At 37.1% G+C, this 17,318-nt stretch overlaps 1 protein-coding gene across 3 annotated transcripts in view; it reads right to left on the minus strand.

Annotated features, from left to right (window-relative positions):
* The window catches only part of PRKG1 (protein kinase cGMP-dependent 1), a 772,110-nt gene that overhangs the window by 473,048 nt on the left and 281,744 nt on the right, over positions 1–17,318 (minus strand). The gene's annotated exons all lie outside the window — the stretch shown is intronic.

Consider the following 17,318-nt stretch of genomic DNA (forward strand, 5'->3'; position numbering starts at 1 on the left):
AGGCCTTTAAAAGTTACCCACCTCTGCCTACTGTGATAGAAAACAAGGTTAACTGTATCAATAGAAAGGTAATTGCCTGCTGTTTTAATGCACCTTCTTCAAAAACGGGTAAGTATAGACCGTGTAGAGTCGCTGAATTTTTACACCGCAGTTTAATGGGAAACAGCTGTATCTGCAGTGTAGTTGTAAACTAATTTACTCCATTTTTTATGAAGAACAATCCTTCCCACTTCATTTTCAGTTGTTTGTTCCCTCAGGTATCTGTCTTCCTTAAGTTTCTTGTAGAGGCACCATGGCATTGCAGTTGAATTAAATATAGCATTCCAGTATCTGTATTGTAGCTTTCAGGTTGTAATTTGTTTGCATTATTACTTCAAGCATCATGTAGTACACACATTTTAATGACTAATTAATATTACTATTCATGATTAATGTCCATTGAAGCATCAAAGACAAAAGCCAAAAAGCCAATATTAAGACACCAAAAAATGCATTCCCAGAAGGATTTGATTATGACACTGCAATACATTACTCAATGATAAGATTTGCTAATTAATATCCCATGGAGAGAGAACTAGCACTTCCTTCCTTAGAAAAAATGAGACCTGTAATTTTCCAGAGCACAGCAAATTTCATTAGAAATGTGTGCACAGTTAGCCACCTTCCATCTGCATCTTCCATCTGCATCTCTAATATAGCAATTCTGTACACATTATTGGATCCCGTGTTTTTCTGAGATTCAGCTTCTTCATTCTTGTAAAGAAGCTTTCATTGCTTCTAGAGACTGTTTTGTTGGAACATCAAATAACTTATTCCAGTCTTGCAGGCTGCACATGATTGCTGGGAATATGCAAATCCATACCTAGGTAGTGACAATTTTCAAGGGGCTCTGGTCTTAACCTGAGCATACTTGGAGGATTTTCATAGATTACGTGACATCAAAAGAAAATTTGCCCATCCTCAGAAATCAAACCAGTCCTGACTTTCTGACAAGTATACATATTCTTGACTATAGAATTTGAATTTGTCTAACCAGTCAATTATCAGTCTCTTTCTAATCTCCTTTTTCCAAGAAAGGAAACCCGTTCCTATTTAAAGATGAGAATCTAGATCTGGGCTTGGCAAAATGATACCCATGCACCCATCAGGTCTTTGCTGGCACTCACAGGAAGCACTGCTGATGAGTGAGTTGATGTCAGTGAGCTTTCCATGCTGCTCCTTCCCACTGCTTCATGGAGTGCCTACACAGGCATAATCAATCTCAAGTGGATGTAGGTGGCAATAGCAACGAGGGGGAAAAAATAGCACAAGCAATGTGGCAGAAAGGTGGTATGGATCGCAGGCAGAGAAGAAGAATGCCTCAGTTCATCAAAGCCAGTGGCACCTTCCTGTTGTGGGAGGAAGGGAGCTGTCACAATGCCTTCAGACTCCTTTCCAGAGCCCCTATCTGCACACGCAGTGACAGCTGCAATGATTAACCTGCTCTTTCTGGGGAAGATAAACCATCCAAAATAGTCTTCTTAATCCCTGGGTCATCTTTTTTTCCTTACCAACATCTCCACCACGTAGCTTACAGTATTTACTTATTTGCTAGGTTTTTATACGACCAATTCCCGTAGGACTCATGGCCATTTAAAATATATATTGAAACAACCCTGCAACAACCATAAAAACAAAACAACACATTAAAATTATTACAGTTGTAGTAATTTTCTGCTAGTTCTGCTTGTTCATCGTTCAGTATATTATCAAAAATTAGGGAATGTTCAAGGTTAATGAGTCCTTCTTTGGAGCTGGGCTGTGTGGAGCAGCAGTGCTAAATGCCTTCAGCATACCAACGGTGCCCTACTCCATCGTTCCAAATGATCTCCCTCAGCAGTTTCATGTAGATGTTAAACAAATAAGGGACAATGAGGGACATCCTAGTTCAATAGGATGGGGTCAAATAGTAATCTTGGGGTCAAATAGCACTCTTCCCAGCAATATGTTCTAGGTGCATCCAGATAGGAAGGACCAGAATCACCACACAACAGTTGGCAACAACCAGAGAGCTAGGTTTGTCTTGTCTCTTTATTGTATTCAGAGGGCAATCAATCAATCAAATATTAAAACATATTTTCTTTGATATATTAATCCCAAGATGTGTTATTTCATAATAATAAACATTATTTTCTCTGTTGCACGGACTTACATCTGAAATAGACTCCTCTGTGCTCCCCTGCATGCTTACTGTCAGCCTTCAAAGTAGTCCAGACAAGAAGCACAAACCATGAGTACTAACACTACCTTTATTGTAAAGTGTAACAGAATCTTGCAAGTCTGAAAGCACTTCTTCCCTTCTTCACTTTTACTTTCCAGAAAACTGGGGAGGGTCCTTCTGATATGCTTTCCATGCTCCTTTTCCTTCTGTGGGCTGAGACACCTTTTGCATGCTGGTTGTCTAGGCTGTGGCTCTTCCTTCTGTCTCCCAAGGTCATTCCCACAGACCATTACCCTTAGACTCTCTTGTATGGTTCTGGTAACCCGTGGTAGGTTTTTTGTTTCGCTTGTTTTGTTTAGCTAAAAAGTAACATAATTGTTAGCTAAAGGCTTTCTTGGGAAGGAATTGAACTCAAAAGCTCAGCTCATTGATTTTAATAATTCATACCCCTAAGTCCAGGAAGGTAGGGCTATTAATCAGAGCGACTGAAACAATTCCATTCAACTGTATATCCAAAAGGCATCTATGCAAAGCACAACTTCCCTCTCCTGCTACACTTACCAGAGATCATCCTGAACAATACAGAGGCTAATATGCCATAGAAGCAGACCCAGTAAATTGTAAAAGAGGATTTTGCATCTCAAATTATTCCTGAGAGCCCAAATTAATTCTTAACCACATGCCCACTTTGCCTTTTAGGACCCACTATGTTACCAAGTTCTGTTATGATTGGTGGAAAGAGAATGCTAAGTTCTCAAGAGCGAGTTTCTGATTATTCATATATAAGAAACATTAATTTTAATATTTCCATTCAGGTACTATGTTATATGTTCAAAAATATTTCTTCTAGCATTTTGCTGATCATGCCTAAAAGTCCTGCCTAAGCACTCTTATACTTATTCAAATTTCACTATACAGGTAACTTGGTATTTCATCTCTTGTTCAGCTTGATAAAAACTATCAGTATTAAGCCACAGGACTTCTTCCTTACTTAAGCCTGAAATACCATTAAAGGAACAGCAATCCAGTTTGGAATAACAATCACTGAGGTTCTGGAATGTTGTGTCCTCGGTCCTTCATTGTTCGCCCCAGAATTCAGATGATGCTTGCACAAAGCTACATAATCAAAAACTTTGCTTTCTGGTTCCTCTTCCTGGGGAAGGAAGGGAGGGAGGGAGGAAGGGAGGGAGGACAAGAGTTCCACATCAGCTATTGGTATGTAGTGATCACAATTTGTTCAACAGATTGATGATTCAGTCCAGATTATACAAGGCAAAGTCTGTGTGAAATAAAGATTAGAGCAGGGATAGGCAACACTTTGCCCACAGGCATCAGCATAACTGTGAACACCTGTCCTGGTGCCAACCAACAGGCCCCAATTGACTTCCATGTTTTGATACCTTAAAAAAAAATGGGGGGGGGGGTTTGGCAAGCTGCAAACTAAAGAATCATCTTTATTTACAGTCATGCCTCTGAGCCCAACCTCAGAGCATTCTTAGTAAATAAAAATGGTGAGTGTTTGCAGCCTAATAATGCTTTATTTGAAACTGTGTCCACCTCTCCAGGAAAAATATCAAGTTAGAGTAGCAAAGAGCATCCTGACTTGTGGAGAAGGAGGGAAAGGAATTCCATCGAATTGGCTTCTGGTAACTGGCCATACACCCCACAGCAGCCACCGTGTAAACAGACACTACTTCTTCGCTGCATACCCATACCACACTCAAAACTCAAATGTGTCTGCTGGCCCCAAAATATTACCTACCTTAGTAACTTGCAAACGCCCTGTCCTTGTCACTGGCCCCAAAATATCTCCCTTGTAGTACCCTATAAGTGAGCTGCCTAAGGCATTGGACAGTTTACAATTTTACATTGTCTGTTCTATATAATTGGTGAAAATGATCCAGAGGCCTATCTGCAACAATATAATTAAATATGAGGCAGGAATTTAAAGTGTTATCTTCCTGAATGAGTGTGTCTCTGGAGCTAATGGAAACTTGAATAACATCTGAAGAGTTGCAGGTTCCATACATCTCATTTTCAGTCCCAAATCTGTATCCCTTCAAATATTTGGATTTGTCTTTCTCCAGTGATACACTTACAGAAATCCTTGAGGTAGGCCAGCTCTCTTTGAACTTCAAGGGAAGATTAATGGGACCTTTCATCCACAATAAATCCTATCACATCACAAATCATGGGGGACTTAAGCCAAGGTCAGAGGAAAACAAAACTGGCCTGCTTACTTCTGGGACAATCTCATCAGGTCAGTTTGAAAATTAATTTCCAGTGCTTCTTAGGTCAGGAATCCTTTCAAAAAACACAGACTGAGAACCATAAGCAGGCAGATGCTGCATGCTGGCTGGGGAAGTTGTAGTCCACACAACTTAAAATTGCCAAGGTTGAAAAACACTGCTCTATATCCATCAGCCAGGAGCAATGCCTCTCTCCAGTACACACAGCACATTATTCCTCCTCTTCCTTTTCTTCTTTATTTTAGCTGTTCACATGCTGGCTGGGGAATTCTGGGAGCTGAAGTCCACCCATCTTAAAATTGCCAAGGTTGAGAAACACTGCAAGGAGCAACAAGTAGTCCTCAGTTAACAACCGTAATTAGGACCAGGAACTCCATTGCTAAGCGACATGGCTGTAAAGGGAAAAATCAACAACTGTGCTGACTTATGATGGCAGTTCCTGCACATCCAGTTATGGTCATTAAGCAAATCACACATGGCTGTTAAGCATGACATCACATAACTGACTTGTAACTTCCTGCAGGCTTCCCCACTTTCAGATCAGTCTCAATCTTATCAAGTAACATGTGTTCCTCTTCCATAACATCTTTTAAACATAGTCTATCTATAGAGGCAGACATTCTTAAAATTAACTCCTGGGTCCATTGTTCAAAAATACCTTCAATATGTCCAATGTTAAAACATTTTGTTTCATTGTGTATTTGTAAGTCAAATTTAAGTGTTCTTCTCCTTTAATTGTAATCTTTAGTTCCTTCTGGTTCCCTCTAGTGTCCATCCTTCAAAGTCCCATTCCATCATGTGTTTTAAAAAAGAATTCAAACAAAAGCATTTTCCCACAGGAAGGATTCCTATAATTAATTTAAAACTTCTTTCGCTAAGGGTTGAAGGAAACTCACCTGGAGTTTTCAGACTTGTTGATCCAAAGGTTCCTAATAGCTGAAAAGCAGTTAATGAGCAATTTCCAAAAGTGATTAGAAAAGGAAGCATGTGAACCCCGTGTCCTTTTAAAGGCACTGACCATGGTTTGAGCAAGATGGCTATTTCCTCATCTCCCAGAGCTCTAAACCCACCGGAGACCACTCTCTTGCAGTCTTCTCATGAGCAGCAACTATCTGGAGCATTTGTGAGCAATTTCAAGTCCTCTCTTTGTCAGAGAAGAATTACAAAGAGCTAGTCCACTCACCGGTCTTGATTCCTCTACAGTCGTCAGCTCCATTTTTAGCAGAACCATCTTCATTATTTCTTCCCTAGAAGTCCTGATGCTTGATTTTTGAATGTATGTATAAAAAATGAGCTCCAGGGAAAAGAAGGAATGGAGTACTAAAACATAACATTTCTCAGCCGAGGATATATCATGGGAATCGATGTAAGCCATTATAATTCACTAATTCTGTGTTGATTTTTTTCTCCCAGAACATACTTTATTATCCACTTAACACTTCCAGCAAAGATCTCTGAGTAATCCCATTTCCTCTTCATTTTATTGTGCATGGTTTGCTTCCATCTGCCTGAAAAATGCTTGTCATTTGGAGTGCTATTCCAGAGAGAACTTCTGCTCTATTGCTTGTCATGTGTTTCTGTGATGTGCCATAAAAGATGTTGCAATTCATCTACGGTATGCCTTAGAAAGGGATATTTCTCAGAATTCTACTGCTAGTTAGACAACATTTGTACAGTGCTGATTAATCCAATACAAAACTGATTTATATAATGTTGTAATTTATAGAAATATAATAATATTGCCTCTTTTTCTTCTTAACTGCATTTTAGATTAAATTAAATTATTGAAACTGACAACTTAAACAATTGTCTCTGATGATAATCTGTCTTCCAATATATCTTATCTTATGTGTATAATCTTTTAAAGACCAGAGTCTTCCAGTATAATAAAATATTTATTATGAACACTTTCGTCATAAATTTATGGAACTAATCCTATTTTTACCTTTGTGTTTCTGTTTCCATAGGTATAATTGAGAGTTCTAATTAAACTAATATAATCCAACTAATCAAATATACTATTATGTACATCTTTTTTTTTTTATTTGCTTCTTATTGATACAGAAGGCCATAGAGCTCCCAGTGTCAACAGAGAAATAAATATAAATAACCAAGCCATCCCATTAACACACATAGGATGTGTTTTATATGGAGGAATAAATGAAAACACTGGAAAAATTAAGACATATAAAATTTGAATTACACAATACAGAGAAGTATTCATCCACTTCACATATACATTCTGTCATTTAAACTATGTATATTTCTCAAATATCAGTCTCCAAGCCTCAAACCAAACCACTTTTTAAAATTGGGAGAGCTTCAAAATCACTTTGTGATACAAGTGGCAGAATTCTGTAGTTCCAGAAGAAGCTATAAAAGCCACACTGTCCCTTATTAGTTCTTAGACATGTATAAAATTTATTTGTGGCCAGTATATATGGATAGACTATAGTACTTGCATTCTTTTAATTCCCCTCATAGAAACAATCTGGAATAATCTGACAGAAACTACGGGAAAAGGAGATAGGAAAATTGAAGCAAAGAAAAAATTGAAAGCTCTGCCAATGGCAAAACAATTATGGTTTGGAGGCCAATGAAGATACATTGCTTCATTGCATAAATTAGAATGCCACCTGCTCTTAGTGGTAGGATTCTAATGATGTCCTTGAACTTACAGTAGGGCAGGAAACAGTGAAGTTACTAATACAATATGAGATGAGTAAGAATGAAATTTGCCAAGCCAAAGGAAGTGGAGAACTTCTAAATTATAACATACTAGATTTTTCTCTGTCAAAACTCAGTCAGAAATGATGAAATTATGGGATTAGTATTTTTTTTAAAAAACTAGGTATTAATTAAGGTATCAATGTGTAAAGTATTAAAGTATCAATGTGTGAAAATTAAATTGATTTCATTTGTATAAATTCATTAAATTTGTAGAACTAGGGTAGCAAGTACTCTTTTCCATTTCTTGCATTTTTACTATGCTCATGTTTAAAATCAAAAAAAGATAAATGTATTAATATAACTCCAGGAAGTCACCTGGGTTGCTTAGCTTCAACATTCATCTATCCTCTCAAAACCGTGAATTAATAATTCAGTATCTATGTTTAAGAGATTTAGGGAAAATCTCTGATTAGATCATTAATACCAAAATAAAGATACTCTCCCCCCAAAAACATTTATATTTATTTAGAGATTTCTATAATTTAAAAATCTCACTATTTAATATTGTATGAATATTTGTCAAAGCAGATGTTTCCTCAAGATACAGAACTATGGGACAAATAAACACTTAATCCACTGAAGACTTATTATTCCATCCATGAACTAGACACAGATTTAGACAGATAAAGAGATCATGACTAAGTTAATGCTTACAAAGGACCTCATCTAAGTATAAATGAAGCCTTTATCCATCCGATGATTATTTGAACCCAATGCCTACCTATTTACTTTAAATGTAACCATTTTAATTTATTTATGCCATGAGACATGTGAAAGAAACTACAATAAACTACTTTACTTTCAAACACTAGCAGCCTGGCATAAAATCAGCTATCATCAGTACAAAGGAACAGATTAAAAAGTCACAAACTTTAAAAATAAGTCTACCCATCCATCACATGCCAGAAACATAGTTTTCTTGATTTCCACCAAGACAACAAAGTCTTCATGGAGGGCTACCATAATATTCCTATGCATCTGATGTGATAATTTGCAGTCCACAAAATGGCTGAACCACATTAGAATTGTTAAGTCTGTAAAATGCCACTATTTTCTACATAGTTCTTTCAATGGCAATCTTGATTTAATAAATCACTTACTTAATTATTATCAAATACTAATCATTGTCATTTAAAGAATACTCCCCATTGTGTTTCCTCATAACATATCAAAACTTCCACAGCAAAATACATAATTAATAAATAAATTTAAAAATACATAATTATAAATATACATGGTATTTTTGTCAGAACTGGAAAAATAATATTGATACAAGTTAATTTAATATTCAGGCCTATATTATTCACATGTTTCTCTCTTTCGTGGAATATATAGGGGACACAGCTCTCCACAATTGGTTCACACATATTATAGAAATCAACCTACATCAGAAATATCAAAATAATTTTGATATTTAGTGAATAGCAAGATAACATTTTTTCAACTAGAGCTTCTGTCAGAAGAACTATAAGGTTATACTGTACACAGATAATAGTTCAGGATTGGGGGAAAATCTACGCAATTACAAATCACTCTCAAACAACAACCAGGACATAATCAATACAGATCTACTTTACAAGACATGTTATTTTGTGTATTAAGCCATACACCATAATTTACAAACCATAGTGGCTAGTATATATAAGCAATAGTGGCTAAGTTTTATAAACATAGTGGCTAGTATATTCATTCAATAAGTAAAACATAAGGTAGTTCCTTTTGGCTTAGCTTCTTATATGAAACCAGCTATAGAGTGGCTGAGCTCTTAATAATTTCCTGCATAATTATCCATCCAAGTAATACTAAACCACAATTTATCACATGTTTGAATAGAAATAAGTCATGACACTTGCCTTTCCCTTTCCTTCTCCTATATGGCATGAACTGTGACTATTTTGCTTCCTTCAGATATGTAGTATGTTTCTTCAATAGTTTAGAAAGACAATTATAATTATATATTCTTAAGGGTTATTAGTTGCAGCATTTAAAAAAAACTCAGTAAAGATCTGCAATGAAGCTTGATTCAAGACTTCCTATTATATGCACATTTCAATATGTCATGGGTTAAACTTATTACAGGTAGTCCTCTACTTACAACCATTCATTCAGCAACCATACAAAATTACAATGGCACTGAACAAGGGGAACTTACAACTGGTCCACAAAGTTGCAGCCATCACAGTGACCCGCAGTCATGTGATCGCGATCTGGGCACTCGAGCGCCCGTCTTGCAATTACGACATTGTAGTGAGCCAGTCACATGATAGCCATTTGCAACCTTCCCCAACAGCTTCCCACAAGCAAAATCAATGAGGAAGCTGCCAGGGAAGGTTGCAAGTTTTTCTCCCAAGAAGCTCCGCTACAGAGTATGAGATCCCAGAGATCTTGTACTCTGTAGCACCCCACCTGCCCACTCTCTGTAGCGCATACCTGCCTGCAGCACCCCCTATTCTTCTGCCTGCACTTCATAGTGCATGCCTGCCCGCAGCATCCCGACTGCCTGCCCACCAGCCCACCCATGCTCCCCAGTGCCTACCCACAGCTCTTACCTGCCTGCCTGGGCCCTCACTAACTTGCCTGTGCTCCCTAGCACCCACCCACAGCAGCCCCCCACTCCCCACAGCACTCGTGCACCTCCCCATGCTACTTGCCTGGGATTCCCCCCTCTTCCCGCTCAACAATCTGTATGGTCCTAGGGTTATGACAGCAACTAGGACTGCCAAGACTGCTGTCACTAAGTGATGTGGTCATGTGACGTCATGCTTTACAACCCTGTTGCTTAGTTATGGCAATCCCAGCACCAATTGCCATTCTAACCTGAGGACTACCTGTACCTTAAAACCTGGAATCATTCATGGTTTGAAAGAAGTCAGCAATCAGCCCCAGCCTTTCACGTTACCTCTAGATCTTGCCAATCATGGGACATCACATGCTTCTTTTTGTGTCAATGTTTTAAAGGTATTTTTTTCCCTTAGTAATAATGGCAAGATTATTAATGTAACAGATCCCTAATGTTTATTGATTAATTTTTAGGGCTCCTGACCTCCTTCCATTAGAAGCCACAGATGTTGCTCAGGCAGGACTTTTCTGATGCTGTTTGCTGCCAAAATTCTACCACAACATCCATCCTAGCCCATTCAGTTTTCTTGATATCCATAAATTTTCCTTGCTTTAGCTGCCCAAACACTTTGCAATGAATAGTGATTCCCAAAACACTTCCCTATCTTTCAAAGAAAACTCTTTTAGTCTTTCAAATAAAAAGAAAGGCCACTGTAGTAACATCACTAACCCTTTTTGTTTTCTGATGTCGATGTCTAGCTAATGTGCATACACAGAACAAAAGCCACAGACAGCTCTTTAAAAAGCAAAAGCTAAGTCACAATGAGCGAATAGTTATTATTAAAAGAGTGGCTGATAAAAGAAATAGTAGAGGTAGTTACTCTTGAATAAACTGATGCTTGAGTGAAATGAATATTTGACCAATGATTCATAATAATAGCAATAATCATATTTGTAATGACAGTCATTCAAGGATTTTTTTTAAAAAATTGTGTGGGTGATGTTGACTATTGCACTGAACTAGTAATCTTTTCAGGATTAAAGAATATGGATATACAATGGGAGCCGCTGACACTGGAAGCAATGTGTGATATATTTTTTAAAGAAAATTATTGTTGCATTGCACCATTAAAATCTGTCTTTTGAAAGACTAAATGATATTATTCCAGAAGGTGCACTAGCCGTAGGTGACTCTCACAACAAAGTAGGCGTAATAGGCATATCCACCTTTCAGGAAGCAACATTAAGCAAAGCACAAAAAAGGATTAAAAAATAGTAAGCCAAAGAAATTAAAGAGGTGAGATAAGAAAAAAAAACCTGAGTTAAAACTAGTTTATACCAATATCGTTCTCAATACCGCACAATGGCTCTTTATTATTGCAAACAATCCTTGTTTTTACTGTGTCCATACCCTGCTTCATACGCTGCCTTTTGCAAACCCAGAATTAGTTTACCAGGAGTTTTAAGGGACTGCTGGCTTTGTGGGAATCTGAATTACAAAAGCTACATGGTATATTCCCCAATATTGGGGGGACAACAGATTAAAAAAATATGCTTCTGTGTAAGAATTTCTCCGTAATTTCCAGGAATGCTTTCAGGATCAAAAATTGACCAACATTAACTTTTTTGTACTATTTTATATTAGGGCATTTTATGCTAGTGGCAGGAATATATTTGAACTAGTTCTATGGAGAACAATAAGGACATGAAATCAAGTTTCCAAACTTCCAGAAGAGGGGAGGAATCACTCTTGCTCTTGAGAATAACTTACAAAAGTGAGTTGTTTTCCAACCTAATGGTGGCAAAGAATTATCTCTAAGCAAGATTAACAGATAAAACTTGTGGAGAATTACCTGAGAAGAACAAGATACTACTCTGTCTGTCCTGACATATGGAAGTAATCAAGAAATAAATGCCGTCATTCCACCAAAGCCACCTTCTTTTGCTAAAGCCCTACATCCTTCCACAAGACCAGCCCGTGAGCTGATTGAAAAGTACCTTCAGCTACAAAAAGACTGTCTATCCCTGGTTTTAAACATTTAGAAAGCCATGTAGGAATCTTGGAATATTTAACTGTCTTGTTTAATAGGGAAGAGTCTAAATCACAGGTAAGAAGAAAAGTGGAATCAGCTGAACACACATTCAGTCCTGGTTTTTCCTCAGCCTGGTTGGGAAGAGAAGATTGGAGTTGAGACAAAGAGAGGATTGCACCTAAGCCTTATACTTTCAAGAGGCTTTTTTCTGCACATAAAACAAAACCATGGTTTAATATTGGGCCGGGCTACAGTATCTAGCTGCAAAAACTAGGTAACAAAGAGAGAGACCAAATTCTGTCTCTCTACTATCGTCCAATGGTTGCTCAAATTTGCAATCCAGAGATGGTATTCCTACTATCACATTGAGATGAAGTCATATTCTTACCTTTTCCTCTCTCCTATTCTGTCTTCAAATGGCCTATGGTATTTTAAAATGTTTTAGGGTAGAAAGACACAGTCTAAAATGGTAGCCATTCATGGATTTTATTTTACTTTTGGGTCGCTTGTTTTAATGAAACAAAATCCCACCGACATTTCAATATTTGAAATGCAGGTTTTACATTTTATAATCTGCCCTCAAAAGTACAGATATTTTGCTATTATTTAAGTGTTTCAGGCACTGGAAAGGCTGTTTACTCTCAGAATCCAATCTGAGACTGTTTCTTCTTTTTCTCCTCCTAGTTGGTAGAAGTTCAAACAGACGAGTAGAATAAAAATGGGGGGAGGGACATTTTTTTGAACTATCACACACATAAACCTCAATAGCACAATTCATTTCTCTGATCTTGAAATCACAACTTGAAATCAATAATGTGAAACTTTTAATAGACCACTTTAAATTAATGGATCATAATGAAATCTGAACCAACCCTTCATCAGAAAAGAGCTATGGGAAACAGAAGAAACTGATAGAGAAATGAAGATTTCTAAAAGGAAACTTCAAGGAAACTTTAACTCTAAACAATAAGCTTGAACTACCACTTTGTATAAGACCTCATCATCTAATCTTCTCCAGCCTGATGTCCTCTGGATGTTCTGGAACTATAAATTCAGGCATGGATTTGGTGTTGCTGTCCTAACACATCTGGTTGGGGAAGGCTGCTCTATTCTATTTCATTTCAAGATCCAGTAAGGTTATGAACATTTTCCTTATACAAACTGAAATTACACATTATGGTTTGGCATAAAATTAATTTAACAAGTAATATGTTTATTAAGTTTACAATTATAATACAGGCTGCTAAGCATCAGAACCAGTTAAAAACTGAATACAGATAAATATAGAATTTAGATTAAATATATATAATCACATAAACAGTACTTTATACAAACAGTGAGTTCTGTGGAATTCCCTGTTCAACATTCAAATTCACAAGTCTTTTCTACTGCAATCCATATTAAAGTTTTTTCTTGGTGTTAAATATTTTAAAGCCTACAGCTAGTTTTAAATATTATACTGGCAATGATACTGTAATTGTAATGCTATAATTTATTGTTATTGGGATTTATACTAATTACAATTTGGTATTTTAAATGTTTACATATTTAAGTATATTTATTATATTGAGATCTTTTCTGAGAGCTGTTTTGTGAAGACATCTGACTTAAAAGATAACCATAAAATACCTTGCATTTGCCTTCAACTGTAGGATTCAAGTCTTCCAAGCAACAACTTTCTTTGTAGGACTTAATTGGAAGGAAGGAAGGAAGGAAGGAAGGAAGGAAGGAAGGAAGGAAGGAAGGAAGGAAGGATGGATTTCAATACTTCTATAATCATTCCTATATTCATTATTCCCAGAAAGAAGCTGCTTCTTCAGGCATTTATGCAAATGGCAGCATCTTTCTTGTTCTTTTATATCATACAATTGTTTCAAGGAAACTGAAATTTATTCTCCTTCACAGTAACTTCAAACAGCTTTCTGTCTCCAAAATAAAACATGTGAACAATTTAAGAGAATAAATAGTTTTATTCTCTTCCTCTTTTTAAATTCATGAATAGGTAGAAAAAATAGCTAAAAGATAGTCAGTTTGGGTGAAATTGAAGTATAATTACAAGTAGTACTATACCCTTTCCCCCAACAATATGAAATTATTTGATTTGAAAATTAACATTGCATATTCGTAATTTAAAGCAATGATACCTCATTAAGCAGAAGCTATGGTACAAAAGGCCAAGCAAATGAGAGTATATATGGAGGTGAAATATTAAATAATTATATTTAACTATAATTTATATAGTCCTTAGTACTTTATATACTTAAATTATACTGAGGTCCTCCTCCACCAAAAGAGGTGAGGTGAGCCTCGAGAAAGGAGAGAGAGCTTTTTCTGTGGTGGCACCCCATTTATGGTATCCCCCGATCCCCCCCCAAGGCTTACTGGTGCCACATTAGCATCCCCTGGCACCAGGTAAAGACCTTTCTATTTCCCCAGGCATTTAAATTGGCTCTTAATTAAAAGATAATTAATGTGTTTTCATTTGTATTCTTTTAGATTTTGGATGACCACCTTGCTGCTGCCCAGTTTATATAGTGCTTTTATTTTGAATTTTCTTTTATTTATTTATTGCACATGATTTATTCAAACTGCACTTTTATGTTTGTTTTATTATAAACCACCGAGAGAACTTTGGCCAGAAGTTTTAATAAACTTTTAAATTTAAAAAAATTAAAATTACAATAAAAAATAATAATTTAGCCCTTGTCTGGTGCAAAGTTATATTTACCCCCAGAATCAGGATATTTACAATTCTACAGTCTCAATTTCATAAATTATTTCAGGAGAAGAAGTGACTCGAAGAATCAAAATAGATATTTTTGACCCTGACTCAAGACTGAACTGCCTATCAACACAGTGAGTAAGAAATGAAATCTAAAAATACTATATTGCTGGGGGCAGGGAGAGGGAAGTTACATTGCAATGAGCATACATGATTACATTATCAACTCCCATTAATATGTACCGTATATTTAATTTCAAGTTTCAAAATGAAAGAAATGCTAGGCTGTTTACAAAATGCATTCTGATAGACTGCAGGTTAAGACATTTGTGCCAGAAAACGAACATCACTTTGAGAATGATGATCAAATTTTATGGATTATTCCATATTCCAATCGTTTTGTTTTGTTCTGTTCAAAAGCAGAATGGAACATAGTTTACATGCTTCCAGCAGGCATAATAAAAGAAAACTTTTATTTACAGTGAGTGACCAGCAAAGTAGCTACAACCCTAAAACAACACATAAAAGCAGGCTCAACTACAGTAAGAGCAATAAAACCACCACAGAGACCTGCCAATTAAAATTTACATGTATAAGAAGTAAACAAAAGAGACCAAATTTTACAAAACAAAAGAGAATAGATAAAACAATAAAATTTAGATAAAATAGCCATTCCTTGTTTATCTCCGTTAGCAACCATTCCCAAATAGGACAATAATAAAAAATTCATTTTCCAACCAATGTGCGCATTTACGACCAAATTTCGTGCATCCGACAACAAAAGCCTTCAGTGTGAAACTGGTTGCGGCCTGCTCGGTTTCAGGCAGCAGCGGGGGCTGGCTGGAGGATTCTAATCAACTAATTAAGGTCACAGAGCTGAGCTTGTTAACTTGCAGTTAACATCGTTTAGGAATGTGCTGCGCTGTGGAGAAAAGCAGCTCAGGAAGCAATAGCTTGTTTAAGCAATCTCTCCTTCCTGTGAAGGGGCAAAAAAAGAGGGAAAAAACCAGGTTGGATACAGTACACTGTACAACAGAACTTTATCTGAATGAGATGGCAGCAACTAGAGTCACTGGTCTGAGATGGGCAGCGATATAAATTGAATAAATAAAAATAAATAAACTAGTGATCTTCATAGCATCTCTCTCTCTCTCCCCCGCTCTTTCAGTCACATGTTCGCTTAACGACCATTTCATTTCACAACCAAGTTATTGGAATAGAACGCAGTTGCTAAATGAGAAGAGGGTGTAAAAGAACTTCCTTGTGACATCGTTCCAGGATTAGGACACCTTAAAGCAGTGTTTCCAACTTCAGCCACTTTAAGATGTGTGGAATTCAACTCCCAGAATTCCCCAGCTAAGGTTGAGGCTAAGGTTGAGAAACACTGCCTTAAGCAATAACTTCTGCTAAGAACTTGGCAACTCTGTTTGTAATAACAGGGTTCCAGTCTGAGAGTAGAAAACAAACTACCTCTCCCTCATTGAAAAGTTAACCTCTACTAGGAGGTGGTACAGGTATACCAGCACATAACTTCTTGTAGAAGGGACAATGAAGAAATACGTGCACTAAGATCTCAGTTTCATTCTGTCCACAGGGACAGTTTCTCTCATTAAATGGGATTTGATGAAACCTCCCATCCAATACTACCAAGGGGACCATTAAAGAGGACCAAAATGAAGGCTCTACCATGTGCATAGCAAATCCAGTGGAACTGATAGTTTGCAGATCTAAAAGGTCTCCAGGAAGGAACCCACTCTTGTAGCTTGCCTGCAGCACTCAGATAGGTCTGACGTGCAACAGTGAAGACTCCTTGGTGAATCTCCTTTTCTCTAGGCCTAGAGATAGCAAAGAGTGGATAGGAAGGCCACAATAACACAGGTCAGCTATGATTTTTACTTTCCATCTTGATCCAAAGTCATCAAAAAGACTTAGTGGGGCCACAGAAAATACAAGTCTGAACCAATAAGAGAGATGGAAAACCTAGACCCTTACTTCCGGTGGAACCATTCCTGTTTCCATGCAAATTAGAACATTTGGAACACAACCAAGAGAGCTTGCAAAAACCTAGATTGGACAGCATCCAGGGCCTTTAGATCACTGTTAGTGCATATCTGTGCAGTATACAGCATTTGGCACAAAGATTTAACTTTAAGCAGTTTAATGGCTGCACATAGGTGTCTAGCTAATGGTTAGTACTACAGGTAGTCCCTAGTTTAAGAATGAATTCCATTCCCACGGTCTGTCCTTAAGTCAAATTTGTATGTAATCTGGAACAATATTATTGTATAATACTGTATAAGTAGTACTGTGTAATTATCTCGAAGCACTGTGTATTTAACTCGAATCACTGTGTATATAACTCAAATTTTGCTACAGTAGGCTCCGTTCTTAACTATGGGTCATCTGTAAACCGGGTGTTCTTAACCTGGGGAATACCTGCATTGGGGGCAACTTAAGGAAAGAAAGATTACAGAAGCAAGGCTCTTCTTTCTGTGCTTTATTAACACTTGCAACGCTAGCAGAAAAGGCAGCCTCCTCTACATTTTCTTCTGCCGTTAGACCCTCTTGAAAAGAAGTTCTAAGAAATATTTTCTACCTTTTAAAGATGTTTGTCAATTGTTTACATGCAAAGACAGAGAAAAATAGCTGCCTGTAGACTGCACACTGAACTCGGTTAGGGGGTTGATTGCTTTTTTGGTTTTGCAGTCCACCTACAAAAAAACCCACAAAAAGGGATTGTCAGCCAAGTGATGCAAACAACTACCCTTATGTAGCGGCTGGACAGAAAATGACTTAGTAGATAGTATAGGGCAGTTTTAAGACAG

The sequence above is a fragment of the Python bivittatus genome, unplaced genomic scaffold (assembly GCF_059951505.1).
Source record: "Python bivittatus isolate LINGU-HERP-01145 unplaced genomic scaffold, Pbiv_v1 ctg000400_np1212, whole genome shotgun sequence".
Taxonomy (NCBI): Eukaryota; Metazoa; Chordata; class Lepidosauria; order Squamata; family Pythonidae; genus Python; species Python bivittatus.